General features: G+C 35.6%; 1 pseudogene; it reads left to right on the forward strand.

Annotated features, from left to right (window-relative positions):
• Positions 1-10,545: 10,545 nt before the first annotated feature.
• Positions 10,546-11,867, forward strand: LOC124991305 (E3 ubiquitin-protein ligase SIAH1-like; annotated as a pseudogene).
• The last annotated feature ends 1,322 nt before the right edge of the window (positions 11,868-13,189 follow it).

Genomic DNA, 13,189 nt, shown 5'->3' on the forward strand with positions numbered 1-13,189 from the left:
AGTTTCACTGAGTTGCTTAGCATCTCGCAGTTGCTGAGGCTGGCTTTGAATTCGCTACCCTACTGCCTCAGCCTCCCGAGCCCCTGGGATTACAGGTGTGTGCTACCATGCCTGGCACATCTTAGCTTTTTTATGAAAATAGTTTTTTTAAATTTTATGAAAGTATCTCAGAATTCCCAGAAGTCCAGTGTCTCTATTTTAAGAACTACAGTTTTAGAAAAAAAAAGAAAGAAAGAAAGAAAGAAAGAAAGAAAGAAAGAAAGAAAGAAAGAAAGACCTAGAAAATACTAGAATATACTCTCAGTTTAAATGTCTAAAGAAAGGCTGAGAAGGCAGCTCAGGGGACAGCACATAACCGCTTGCTGGATGTAAAGTGGGGTCCTAAATCTAATCCCTAGCATCACAAAAGAAAAAAAAAAAAAAAGGTCTAAAGGAAATTGCACCTAAAGAAACATGTTACCATTAGGAGAATTTGAGATGCAAGAAGGAATGATGAAAAAATAAAATAAGCATGTTCTAAATGGAAATAAATATGAAATAATTAGTTAGAAATAATAATAATGAACAAATTGAAGAATTAGACAAGCAAGAGGGAACTATACTAGCAAACCAGAAAAACTTCTAACTCAGGACAGAGACAATTGACAATAAGATATTTAAAATTCTTAGTATTAGAAAAGGGACAGTATATTAGCTTTTAATTATGGACAATCTAATATGGGTGCTAAAATTTTCTAGAGAACCACTAAAATATTATGTAATATGAGTAGTTTACATGATATTCTGGCATAGGAAGAAGAAAATACTTTTAAGAAGAGAGTGAAGGGGGAAAAGAACTTGAAAATGTACAAACAATGTACTCTAATATATCTGTGATTAAAATTAACAAAATAAATTAACTTAACTGGTAAAAGGGCAAGACTGAGTTTTTCCAACTTGTCTATGACAGATCTGTTCGTAAAAGACCAACATTCCCTTTGAGAATAATTCCAGATGTAGTAAAAATGAATAAGCATCAAAGGGCCACATAAGCATCCAGAACTGGAGAAGTCTAGATTCCTGAGAGAATGAAAAGTCACTGAGATGACAAGAAATTCTCTGCCCCTTTTCTCCTCAAAGTATTTGCTAGTAAATAATTGCTAACAACTTAGAGATCTAGAGGAGAGTGGCAGTAATGATCCTTCACACTCTTACAAGACTGGGGAAGCAAATGTTAGAGTTCAAGCTTACTCAGAACTCAAACACTTGAGGCACGAGGATCCACAGAGAATAAGCCTGACAAACATTGTTTTCCTCTCTCCATGCGTTTACTAAATCCTATGCTGGATGGATAAGAGATCTAAATGCTCAAAAATAGTTTCTTGTAAAACTTTGTATCTGGACACCTGTTTTCTTGAACATGTTAATCACATTTATTTTAAAGTCCATATATGATGCTTCAAAAGTCCATTTGTAGCTGTTTCTATTAACTATGTTTCAGTGGATCTGATTTTGTTGAACTGGTTTCTTATTTTGTCATGTGGCTGGTCTCAGGCATATATATATATATATGAAAACTGAAAGCTGTGTAATACCAGGGATAATTTGCTCATTGCCATCTTTAGTCTAAGGAATTTGATTTTCTCCTTTCAGGTATTTAGAATAGGACCACACTTTACTTATCTGACATAAACATTTGCATATTACTGAAAAAATAATCAATGAATACATAATTACAAAGTTACATATACCTAATATCATAGCTTTACAATATTTCAAGCAAAACATCAACAGAACAACTAGAAAATAAATAATTCTGCCATTTAACACATCTCTCTCAGTAATTTATAGATCAAGAAGACAATTTCCAGTAAGCATATACATCAAACAATGGAATTAATAAATTTGAACTGATGAAAATTATAAACACAATACCAACAATTAAATTGTAGACATTTTATTTATTTTTTAATTTAGGTACTGGAATTGAACCCAGAGGTGTTTACCCACTGAGCCACATCCCCAGTTCTTTATATTTTTGATTTTTAGTCATGGTCTTGCTAAGTTGATTAGGCCCTTGTTAAGTTGTTGAGACTGGTCTCGAACTTGCAATCCTCTTGCCTCAGCCTCCCAAGTCACTGAGCTTACAGGCATGCACCATCATGCCCAGCTAAATTATAGACATTTTAAAGGACACCTAGAATGTTTAGTGTATTTGGCTAGGCATGTGTCCATTAATCAAGTCTCAATTAATTTCAATTCAACAAACCATTTACTCTAGATAATCAATAATAAAGTATGTCTTTAAAAAGCACATGTGTTTGAATATGTAAACAGTTATAAATAATTTATAGATGAAATAATTTAACAGGTTAGAAAATATTCAGAGCTAAATAATAAGGAAACTAGAATGTCTCAAAATGTGTGGAACATATCCGATGAAATATGATGAGGAAATTTTATAGGATTTTAATGTTTATGGTTTTCTAAAAAAAAAAAAAAAGACTAAATAAATAAGTTAAGCTTCCATATTGTTATGAAAAATATAACTGAATAAGCCTAAAGAAAGCAGAAAGGAGAAATATAAAAGAATCAAGCAACCACTACATACCTGTTAGAATACCAAACACCAAGAAAGGTGTCAATGCCAAGCTCAGGCAAGGAGATAGAGCCACAGGAACTCTGGTCATGGAAAGGTATTGGAGGTGCTAGAGAGCTCAAAGTACAAGAAATGGTATGCATGAAAAAGAAAGTAGAAGCAAAACTAATATATGAGTTACCTACATATAAAACCCTAAAACGTGTGTAGACAAACTATGAAAATTAGTAAGAGTTCAGACCCAATGGTAGGTATACAATGAACATGCAAAACTCTTCAGGCCCTGTGGTGCATGTCTGTAATACCAGCAGCTCCAGAGGCTGAGGGAGGAGGTTCACTAGTTCAAGCCCAGCCTCAGCAACTTATGGAAACACTAAGCAACTTAGTGAGACCATGTCTCTAAGTAAGATATTTAAGAAAAAAGGGCTGGGGATGTGGCTCAGTGGTTAAGTGCCTCTGGGTTCAATTCCCAGTACCAAAAAAAAAATAGAAACTATATTTCCACACACCAATGACAAAGAGTTAGAAAATGTAATGAAAAGAAATCACATTCAGTAGCAATCAAAGTGCATTGGGTATCTAAAGAAAACAGGAATAAACCTAAAAAGAGATTTTTTTCTTTCCACATATTTCATTGTTGCATATTGGTGCATTATAGTTCTACTAATGATGGGATTTGTTGTAACAGTCATACATGTGCACAATATAACAATATAATTTGGCAATATCACTTGCCAACACTTTCTCCTTTTCAGGCCTCTCACTCCGTCCCTGGTCCCTTTCCTCTACTGATTTCCCTTTGATTTTCATGTGATCCCTGTCCCTACATCTTTCTTAAAAAGAGATCATAAAACACTCCTGGAAGACATTTTAAAAAGACCTAACTGAAAGAATAACCAGCATAGAGATGAAGTTGACTAAAGATGAGGCTGGAAATGTAGTTAGGTCAAGATCATGATAGGCCTTTGGGGTCCAAAAGTGAGTAGAAATAATCCTGATAGCATTGAGTTAAAGGGGTTTAAGTAGGAGACAAATTATGATCTGGCAGTGGTGTGGTGAACAGATTGAAGAGCAACATTCCAGATAAGAAAACAAATAGGAAACCATTTGAGTTGTCCTGGTGAGATTGACTGAATTTGAACTTGGGAGTAATTTGAATTACAGTGGGTGCCAAACTGGTTCCTGCCTATCTCTCCAGCTTCATCCTTTATCGATCCCATCTTTACTACTCTGGGTTGTAAGTACTATTTCCATTCAAGGGTCCCTATGTGTTTTCCCTTACCCCAGAAGTGTTGTGAAGCTCTGCTTGCTGGGACTCTCTCCAGACTCCCTATCCTTAATATCAGCCTTGATAATAGTTATTGTTCAGGTCTAAAACTTGGCTATTACACTTAATTTGAAACTCTTACTATCTGTCAAAGCTGAGGCAGTTTATTCCCATCATATTCTTTTTTTCATACTTTTATTGCAGTGCCCAAAATGATATACTGAAATGCTTTATTTCTCTGCCTCCTTACTGACTGGAAGTATCTCCAAGTCAGGAATCTTGGTCTCATTCACCATTGCATCCCTGGCACCTAACACTTTCTTGGGATTCAAAAAATTACTGTTGGATAGGGGTGTAGCTCAGTGATGGAACATTTGCCTGGAATGCACAAGGTCCTGGGATTGATTCCTAGCAGAAAGAAAGGAAGAAAGAAATAAAGAGAGAGAGAGAAAGAGGGAGGTAGGAGGGAGGAAGGAAGGAAGGAAGGAAGGAAGGAAGGAAGGAAGGAAGGAAGGAAGAAAGAAAGAAAGAAAGAAAGAAAGAAAGAAAGAAAGAAAGAAAGAAAGAAAGAAAGAAAGAAAGATGGAGGGAGGGAAAGGAAAGGGAAGAAAGGAAGGAAGAAAAGGGAGGGAGGAAGGAAGGAAGAGGGAGGGGGAAGAAAGATCTAATGATGAGAAAGAGAGAGGGAGAAAAAAAAGGAAAAAAGAAAGGAAAGGAAAAGATTTTCATCTGTTGTTTGATATTTCAACATCTTTCAGATCCCAAATAGAAGATTGGCAGTCATTTGTTTGGTACCATAGGAAAGCTTAATCCTGTCCGGAAAATGTAGCTCAGATGGGATTTCTACCTGTACAATCTTAACCCTGAGTAGAGGAAATGGTAGGTTTTGACCTGAGTGAATATATAAAGTCGGAATTGGCGAACTGTGGTCTGTAGTTCATATCTGGACTCCTTTTTTGTTAAAAAAAAAAAAAAAAAAAAAAAAAGTTGCTCTGGAACACAATCAGGTTTATTCATTCATATTCTGATGCAGACCATATGATCCATAATGTCTGAAATATTTACTATCTACCCTTTTACCAAAAAGGGCATACCTTAATGCCTCCTGGTGTGAAGAACCAGAGCACATATCCTCAGCTGGAAGTTTCACAATAAAGACTGCCTCCTGCTGGGCTCAGCAGTGCACGCCTGGAATTCCAGCAGCTTGGGCTCCAGAGGCTGAGGCAGGAGGATCTCAAGTTCAAAGCCAGTCTCAACAACTTAGCAAGGTCCTAAGCAACTCAGTGAGACCCTGTCTCTAAATAAACTATATATATATATATATATATATATATATATATATGTGTGTGTGTGTGTGTGTATATATATATGTATATAAGTATTTTATATACATGTATATACACATATATATATATACACACATATATATATACATATGTATATAAAAGAATTGGGGATGTTTGCTCAGTGTTTAAGCACCCCTGGGTTCAATCCCCAGTACAAAAAAAAAAAAAAAAAAGACTGCCTCCTGGTGGTAGAATCACACCAGGACCTCTGCTCTCAAGTTCAATCCCTGGTGCAGCCAATTGGTGGATGCAACAGGGCAAGGCACACAGAAAATTTAACTTGAGAGAAAGAATCATCAATGGCAAGAGTTAGTAGTTGAACAGCTTCTTGATACTGGAAAAAGAGAAAGATAACCTCTCTACTGACACAAAATGTCAGACATAGTCATATTCCTAGCCCAGAGTTTCCTCTTGCCATTTTAAAATAAATTTCTTACTTATGAAAGACATAAGGCTGGTAGTCCTAATGGCTACTTTATCTTTATTTTACAAAAATGGTTGATGTTCACTGGCTATGGAGCTCTTTTATTAATACATTAAAACCACAGTGATACATTATCTCGTACTTCTGAGGAAGAATGCCACCAAAATATATATGTTAGGACAGCCCTTATGGAAAATAGTATGACAGTAATCCAGCTATCCCACTACTGGGAATATATGCAAAGGAAATAAAATCCTCATGTCAAGGAGACATCTACATTTTCCTGTTTATTACAGCATTATTCATAGTAGCCAAGAACTTTTACCTTTCAAGGCAATGACACATTTGTATCAACTATAGTCACTTCTCAAGGAAGGCCTTGATACAGATAGTTCCTTAAGAGATTTTGATTCAATGCAAATAAAAGGGCACTTCCAGAATTCACTTATTTTTTGTGGCTAAAAGTTATCTTCAAGAATTCAAATAGAAATCTAAGACAATTCTAAGATTGGAAAAGTCACACTTAGTACCCATTTATGAAAAATTGGAAAGGAATGAGTCTGGAAATATCATGCTGATTAATTTTAGTTGAATTCTTCAAAAAATAATTAGACTATCAATTAATCATCTTGAATTCCATAAAAATGACTCTCTGGGACAAAAGTTAACATTTTTGTGACAAGCTACTTCTTTAGCTGTCCTTCTAGGGCTGAAAACTTATGTCTTTCAGTATTTCAAGCAAAATATTGATACATTTATTCCTTATTTAGCAGTTTTTACTTCATTTATACATGTATCTCTTTATATGCCTTCTTCTTCTTTTCATCTCCCTCCTCTGAATCAGTTCTATGCCCATGTCTAGCAGGGAGCAGTCATTGAAGATGGATCTTCACCCATATTCCCAAAAGGGATCTTCTTATAAAAACAAAAATGGGGGAATGAAAGGAACAAGGCTGTAGCCTTTTCTCCCCTGATTCTGCCTGCTCCCCACACACTATTTTTCAATATAGATTGTTAACTTCCCCATTAGTCATTGGTCCAATTATCCCATAGGCTTCCACTACTTAAGGGTGGTACCCCTGCTATTAGCATTCTTTTTTTTTTTTTTTTTTTTTTGAATGCTTGCTTTGTTTTTAATTCTGTGTATAACCTACCAAAAGGATTTCACTACCAGTACCAATATTAAACTGTAGTTCACAAAATCCCAAAGAAGTACAGATCCTTCCAGAAGATTCAACTAGAAACCTTAATGAATATTTTACTGATGGTGTTATTTTTTTTTTTTATTTTTATTTTTATTTATTTATTTTTTTTACGTTTACATAGGGTAATGATGTTTATTATATTTTTCCCCTCCCCCCCACCCCTCCCACCCCTCCCACCCCTCTTTTCCCTCTACACAGTCCTTCTTTCCTTCATTCTTACTGCTCTCCTTAGCCTAACTCTAAACCTAACCCTAAACCTAATGCTAGCCCCTCCCACCCCCCATTATATGTCCTCATCCGCTTATCAGCGAGATCATTTGTCCTTTAGTTTTTTGAGATTGGCTTATCTCACTTAGCATGATATTCTCCAATTTCGACCATTTGCCTACAAATGCCATAATTTCTCTCTCTCTCTCTCTCTCTCTCTCTCTCTCTCTCTCTCTCTGACTCTTTCTCTCTCTCTCTGTCTCCCTTAAGGGCAGCTCTGTTCGTCTGTTTATTAAAATCTCTTGTGTGAGTTTCCACGTCTGGAGTGGTTTTCTGGGTGCCTTCTAAAAGGTAATTATTAGAACTTCTAGTAGTGAATGTCAAAACACACATATCCTTATTTTATCTGAATAGTCTAGATGAAAATCCTAGTGTTCTATCATGTTTTCTTCCATAAATTTATCTTTGAAATTTAGTTTCCCATCTATAAAATGGAGTTGGTCATAGTACTTAAAGGGTAATTGTGAGGATTAAGTGAGATAACAAACATAAAGCTATATCATTTTGTCTAGCATATGGTAAATGCTCACAAAATGTTAGTGGTTTTTATTATGCTATCTGCTCTAGGGAAGCTAACTATAAAGTTTGACCACACATAGATGATCCATGGTGAAATCAGTGGTTAAGCCCATGAACTTTCTCCTAAATGCTTGCAGTGTGGTTTTGTTTTGTTTTGTTTTGCATTTGAGTTTCTGTTTGTTTTATTTTATGTTTGTCTTTAATAAATTTGTCTTTAAATAAAATCAAAGGATTTTCTTTTTTCTTGGTTCTTTTCAGTTATACATGACAGTAGAATTCATTTTGATATAATTATACGAACATGAAATATATGTTATTCTAATTAGGACCACATTCTTGTGGATGTACACAATGGTGGGATTCACTATGGTGTATTCATATATGTACATAGGAGTATTATTTTGGCTTCATTCCACTGTCTTTCCTTTTCCTACCCCACATTCATTCTCTTCATTTCCCTTTATCTAATCTACTGAATATATATTCTTCCCCTTTTCCCCCCTTTGTGGGTTAGCCTCCACATATCAGTGAAAACATTTCAACTTTGGCTTTTGGAGACTGGTTTATTTCACTGAGTATAATAGTCTTCTTATCTATCCATTTACTGGAACATGTCATAGAGTCATTCTTCATAATGACTGAGTAATACTCCATTGACTATATAAACCACATTTTCTTTATCCATTCGTCTGTTGAAAAACACCTATGTTTAAGTGTTGAAAAATACTTAGCTATGTTAGTTTCATAGTTAAGCTATTGTGAATTGAGCTGGTATGAACATTGATATGGCTGTGTCACTGTGGTATACTGATTTTAAATCCATTGGATATATACAGAAGAGTAAGATAGCTGGGTCAAATGGTAGTTCCATTCCTAGTGTTTTGAGGAATCTCCATACTGCTTTCCATAGGGGTTGCACCAATTTGCAGTCCCACCAGCAATGTATGAGTGTACCTTTTCCCCACATCCTCATCAACATTTATTGTTGCTTGTATTCTTAATAATTTCTATTCTGACTGAAATGAGATGAAACTCAGTGTAATTTTAATTTGCATTTCTCTAATTGCTAGAGATGTTCTTAAAGAGAGCTAAGTTTATCCAGTGGACCATCTTTTCATAGACATGAAAAACAAAACAAACCATTTCACTCTCCAGGAAAACCACCATTAATCAATATTTTTTCTCCAGCCATGTCCTAATACAAGCTCAGAATCCTCAATATATCACTCATGGAAAAACAAGAGCAGGAGATGGAAGATAGTACTTGAGTTGATATCTAGCTTGCATGAGTAAACAAGTGCAAAATTAGAAGAATAAAGGAAATAAAACCAAAAAAAACTAAAAATAACAGAAATAATGGAAGCAAAATCTGAATCTTTAAGGAATATAAAGTTTAAAACTTCTAGAAGGACTAATGAAAGAAAAATAGAAAATACACAATTACTAAATCATTAATGAGCACATTATATCACTGCACATCCTATAGAAACTAAATAACTAAGGAAATAGTAAAAACATATTTATGTTAATACATTGACTAACTTAGAAGAAATGAGAAAATGCCTTGAAGGACACCAACAACCAAACCTCACTCACAAAGAAATAGGTACCTAAATAGCCAATATTCATTTGTTAAAGAGGTTGAACTTGTAGTTTAAAGTGTTTCTACAAATGACACTCTAGGTCCAGATGACTTTACTAGTGAATTCTAACAGACACTTAAGGAACACGTAATATCTGTTCTACATAAACTTATATAATTTTAAAGACCAGGAATATCTCCCTACTTCTAAAAGACCACATTAATTCAAAAAGCAGACAAAGACTCTTTCAAACTTCAAAAAGAAAACTACAAACTAATAACCTCAATGAATGTGGATGTTAAATATAAAGATTTAATAAAGCTGTATTGAACAATATATGAAAATAACAATACATGCAACCATGTGTCATTTATCTCAGGAATACAAATTTGGCTAAAAACCAATTCCAAAAAAATATACCACTCTGGTAAGAAATATCAATAATGGGGGAGGCTATGCATGCATGGGGGGCAGGCAGTATGTGGAAAATCTCTGAACTTTTTGTCAATGTAAACCTAAAACTTCTCTATAAACTAGTGTTGAGAAGAAGTGATGATACATCAAAGTGTCATCTCAAGCTTGAAAAGTTGGTTCAACATTCAAAAATGTGTCTATGTAATTCATCATAACTGACTTAAAAATAAAAATCATAAATCATTTCAATGGACAACATCTCTCTTATAAACCTAATAAAGATGTCCATGGAGTTGGGAATAGGAGGGAACTTCTCCAACCAATAAGGAGCATCTAAGAAAAATCTACAGCTAACAACCTGATTAGGGTGTAAGAATCAATGCTTTTGTCTCAAGATCAGGATCAAGATGAGGATGTTAGTACTGGCTGCTTTATTCAACAATGTCCTGAAGATTCTAGCCAGTGCAATAATCAGGAAATAGAAATACAGAGAATTCAAGCAAGAAAGGAAAAAGTAAGAGTAATTATTCACAGATGACATGATGATCTATGTTGAAAACCCAGCAAGGATGAGGAGAAAGAAAAACCCTAAGTTCCCTTCTTACTCTTATCTAAGCCTTTGATTAATGGTTCCTTATGAAATTGCAATACACATTAAAACCACTTTATAACTCTTTATACCATAAGGAAAATATAGTATTCCCTCTTTATCCATGAGAGATGTTCCAGGAACTTCCAGGGGGAAGTAATTTTGACTTTTCTAGAGGAGAGCAGCCACAAAACAAGCCAAGAAAACCAAGCCCAAGAATTCCGGAGGCAGAAGTTGCTTCTGGGTCTCTGACTTAAAGCTGACACTGAGAGATTGGACTGGCCATTGGTGTTTGAGCGAACACGCGTCTCAGGCACCCCCGCAGCTTTGAAGAATCCACTAACTTACAAGAAATGAGTCATCAGATTGCTACAGTATTACCTACTCATATCTCAAAATATCCACCTTTCCAGAGGGTGCCTGCCATGATGGGCACAACTGTATCCAACAATAACTGGGCAAGTCATTTTGAGGGCCTGTGTGCTTTGATTATGTTACCACCCATTCTTCAATGTCAGAGTGGTCATCTTGTTTGTAGCAACTGTCACCCAAAACTCAGATGTTGTTCAACTTAATGGGGCCCACAGGGATTTATTTGCAACTTGCCTATAGAGAAAGAGATCAGTTCAGTACTTTTCCCTTGCAAATATGCCTCTTCTGGATATGAAATAACTCTACCACATACAGTAAAAGCAGACCACAAAGAACTCGGTGAACTCAGGCCTTATTCCTGTCCTTGCCCTGGTGCTTCCTGGAAATGGCAAGGCTCTTTGGATGCTTTAATGCCACATCTGGTTCATCGGCACAAGTCCAGTACAAGCCTACATGGAGAGGATAGAGTTTTCCTTGCTATAGATATCAATCTTCCTGGTGCTGTTGCCTGGGTGATGATGCAGCCGTTTGGACTTTACTTCTTATTTGTTTTGGAGAAACAGAAAAAACATGATGGTCACCAGAAGTTGTTTACAATTGTATAGCGGATAAGAACATGAAAGCAAGCTGAAAAGTTTTCTTATCAACTTGAGTTAAATGGTCATAGGCAATGACTGACTTGGGAAATGACTTCTTGATCATGAGGGAATTGCAACAGCCATTATGAATGGTGAGAGTGATGTCAGGAGGAAGAGATAAGGTGGGAGGATAGGGAGATAGGCCCCTGGGTAACATTCTGAGAACACAAACATCACCTGCAGATATTTGCCAAGAAAATTACTAAAAGGCTATTTTTAAAACAGGACCTACGTGACTAGGGTCCATGCTTCTCCAAAGAAGGAAGAATGCCTGATTGATCTTTTGACTTGACTTGATGCGAATTTGCATCATGAATACTTCATGAATACCTCATGCCTTACCCAGGATTGGGCAGGGCACTTACTTCCTTAAACCTACAGATCCTTATAAACCCCTAGACAATAGCTACTCTTTGGTATCTCTCTCTTGGTACCCCTGCCTCTTTGGAAGTTCTACTATCTTTCTATTACTTTAATAAATTCTATAGCTTTGCTCTCGCCCTTGTGTTCATGGATTTTGTTTTTCAAATTCATGAGACAAAGAACCCAAACCCACTCTCTCCACTCTCCATGCTACAACTACCTAGTCTTTGACACCAACATTACACAGATTTTTTGCAGAAAATGGAAATTTAGGAATCAGGGTAGCTATTTCCATCTGCTGAAACAGCAATCAAGCATTTTCTGATCAGTGTTTTAAACTGTTGCATTCAATTTCACAGGAGAATAAGGCACCCATCTGCCTGCCAACCTGAAACTCTTGTCTGGAAGCTAGACCCATGAGTAAATAAAAAAGACTGTTAAATACAGGAAACAGTTGCATGCAGTACAGTTGCATGCAGTAACACTAATATATTTAAAAATAAGTCAACAGTGAACTATTGAAAAAAATATTTATATAACCAAGATGGGCATCTCATGATTAAAAGAACAAGCATTGTAAAGTAATTCTGATTTTTGTGTTTGTTGTAGATTGATTGTATTGTTGAAAATATCAGTTTCATGTGCATGTGTGCGCATGTGTGTGTGTGGGGGGGGGGGTGTTTGTTTTTTTCCTTTAACTGACAAGCCATCTGAATGGTCTTAGACCACTTCCTTTCTCCTTTGTTAGTCAATACATAGTGCTGCTAGTTTTGTGTGTGCATGTATGTGCGAATTTGCAAGTTTTGATTAATTCTAATTTTTCATTGAATAAATTTGACTTTCTTTTCTGTTATTTCAGGTTGTCCTCACTATTTTTGTACTTTTTTAAAGTTAGTGTCTTTTTATATACATAATTTTGTTTATGATAAATTTATGTGTTCAAGACTTATTTTCTTTTCCCCCATTAATCGGTCTTTTAGAAATAATTTAAATTCAGCTATGTGAAGACATGGGCCCAGAAAGGAAGGGTTACATCAGAAAAAAATATATCAAAAGCCATTTAGAGCAACTATAAAGTGATCTTTCTCTCTCCTCGCTCTCAGTCTCATTCTTTCTCTTCCAGTTGAATCATACCTTCAGGCTTACTTTGAGAAGTTAGAGAATATATTCTAATTAATGTAAATACTGACTGGGCTCTTTCTTTCTTTTTCAAATAACTTGGACAAATCACATTTTAAAAAATTTGTTCTTTTGTTTATTAGTTTTGCAGAGGAAGGCATCCTCATGCACAATATTTATAATTAAGAGCAAATCATTTGTTTATAAAAAGTAGTGCCAGGTGTGGTGCTGTAATCCCAGCACCTCAGAAGGCTGAGGCAGGAAGATCACAGGTTCAAAGTCAGCTTCAGCGACTTAGCAAGACTGTAAGCAACCTAGTGAGATCCTGTTTCAAAATAAAAAATAAAAAAGGGCTGGGTTGTGGCTCAGTGGCTAAGCGCCCCTGAGTTCAATCCCTGATACTGAAAAAAATATAATTTTGCAAAAAAAAAAAAATGTTTTTCGTCTTTTATAATTCTCATTAAAAGATTATATGGTTAAAAAAAAAAAATGGACTGTCAATGCC

The sequence above is a fragment of the Sciurus carolinensis genome, chromosome 8, assembly GCF_902686445.1.
Source record: "Sciurus carolinensis chromosome 8, mSciCar1.2, whole genome shotgun sequence".
In the NCBI taxonomy this organism is placed as follows: domain Eukaryota; kingdom Metazoa; phylum Chordata; class Mammalia; order Rodentia; family Sciuridae; genus Sciurus; species Sciurus carolinensis.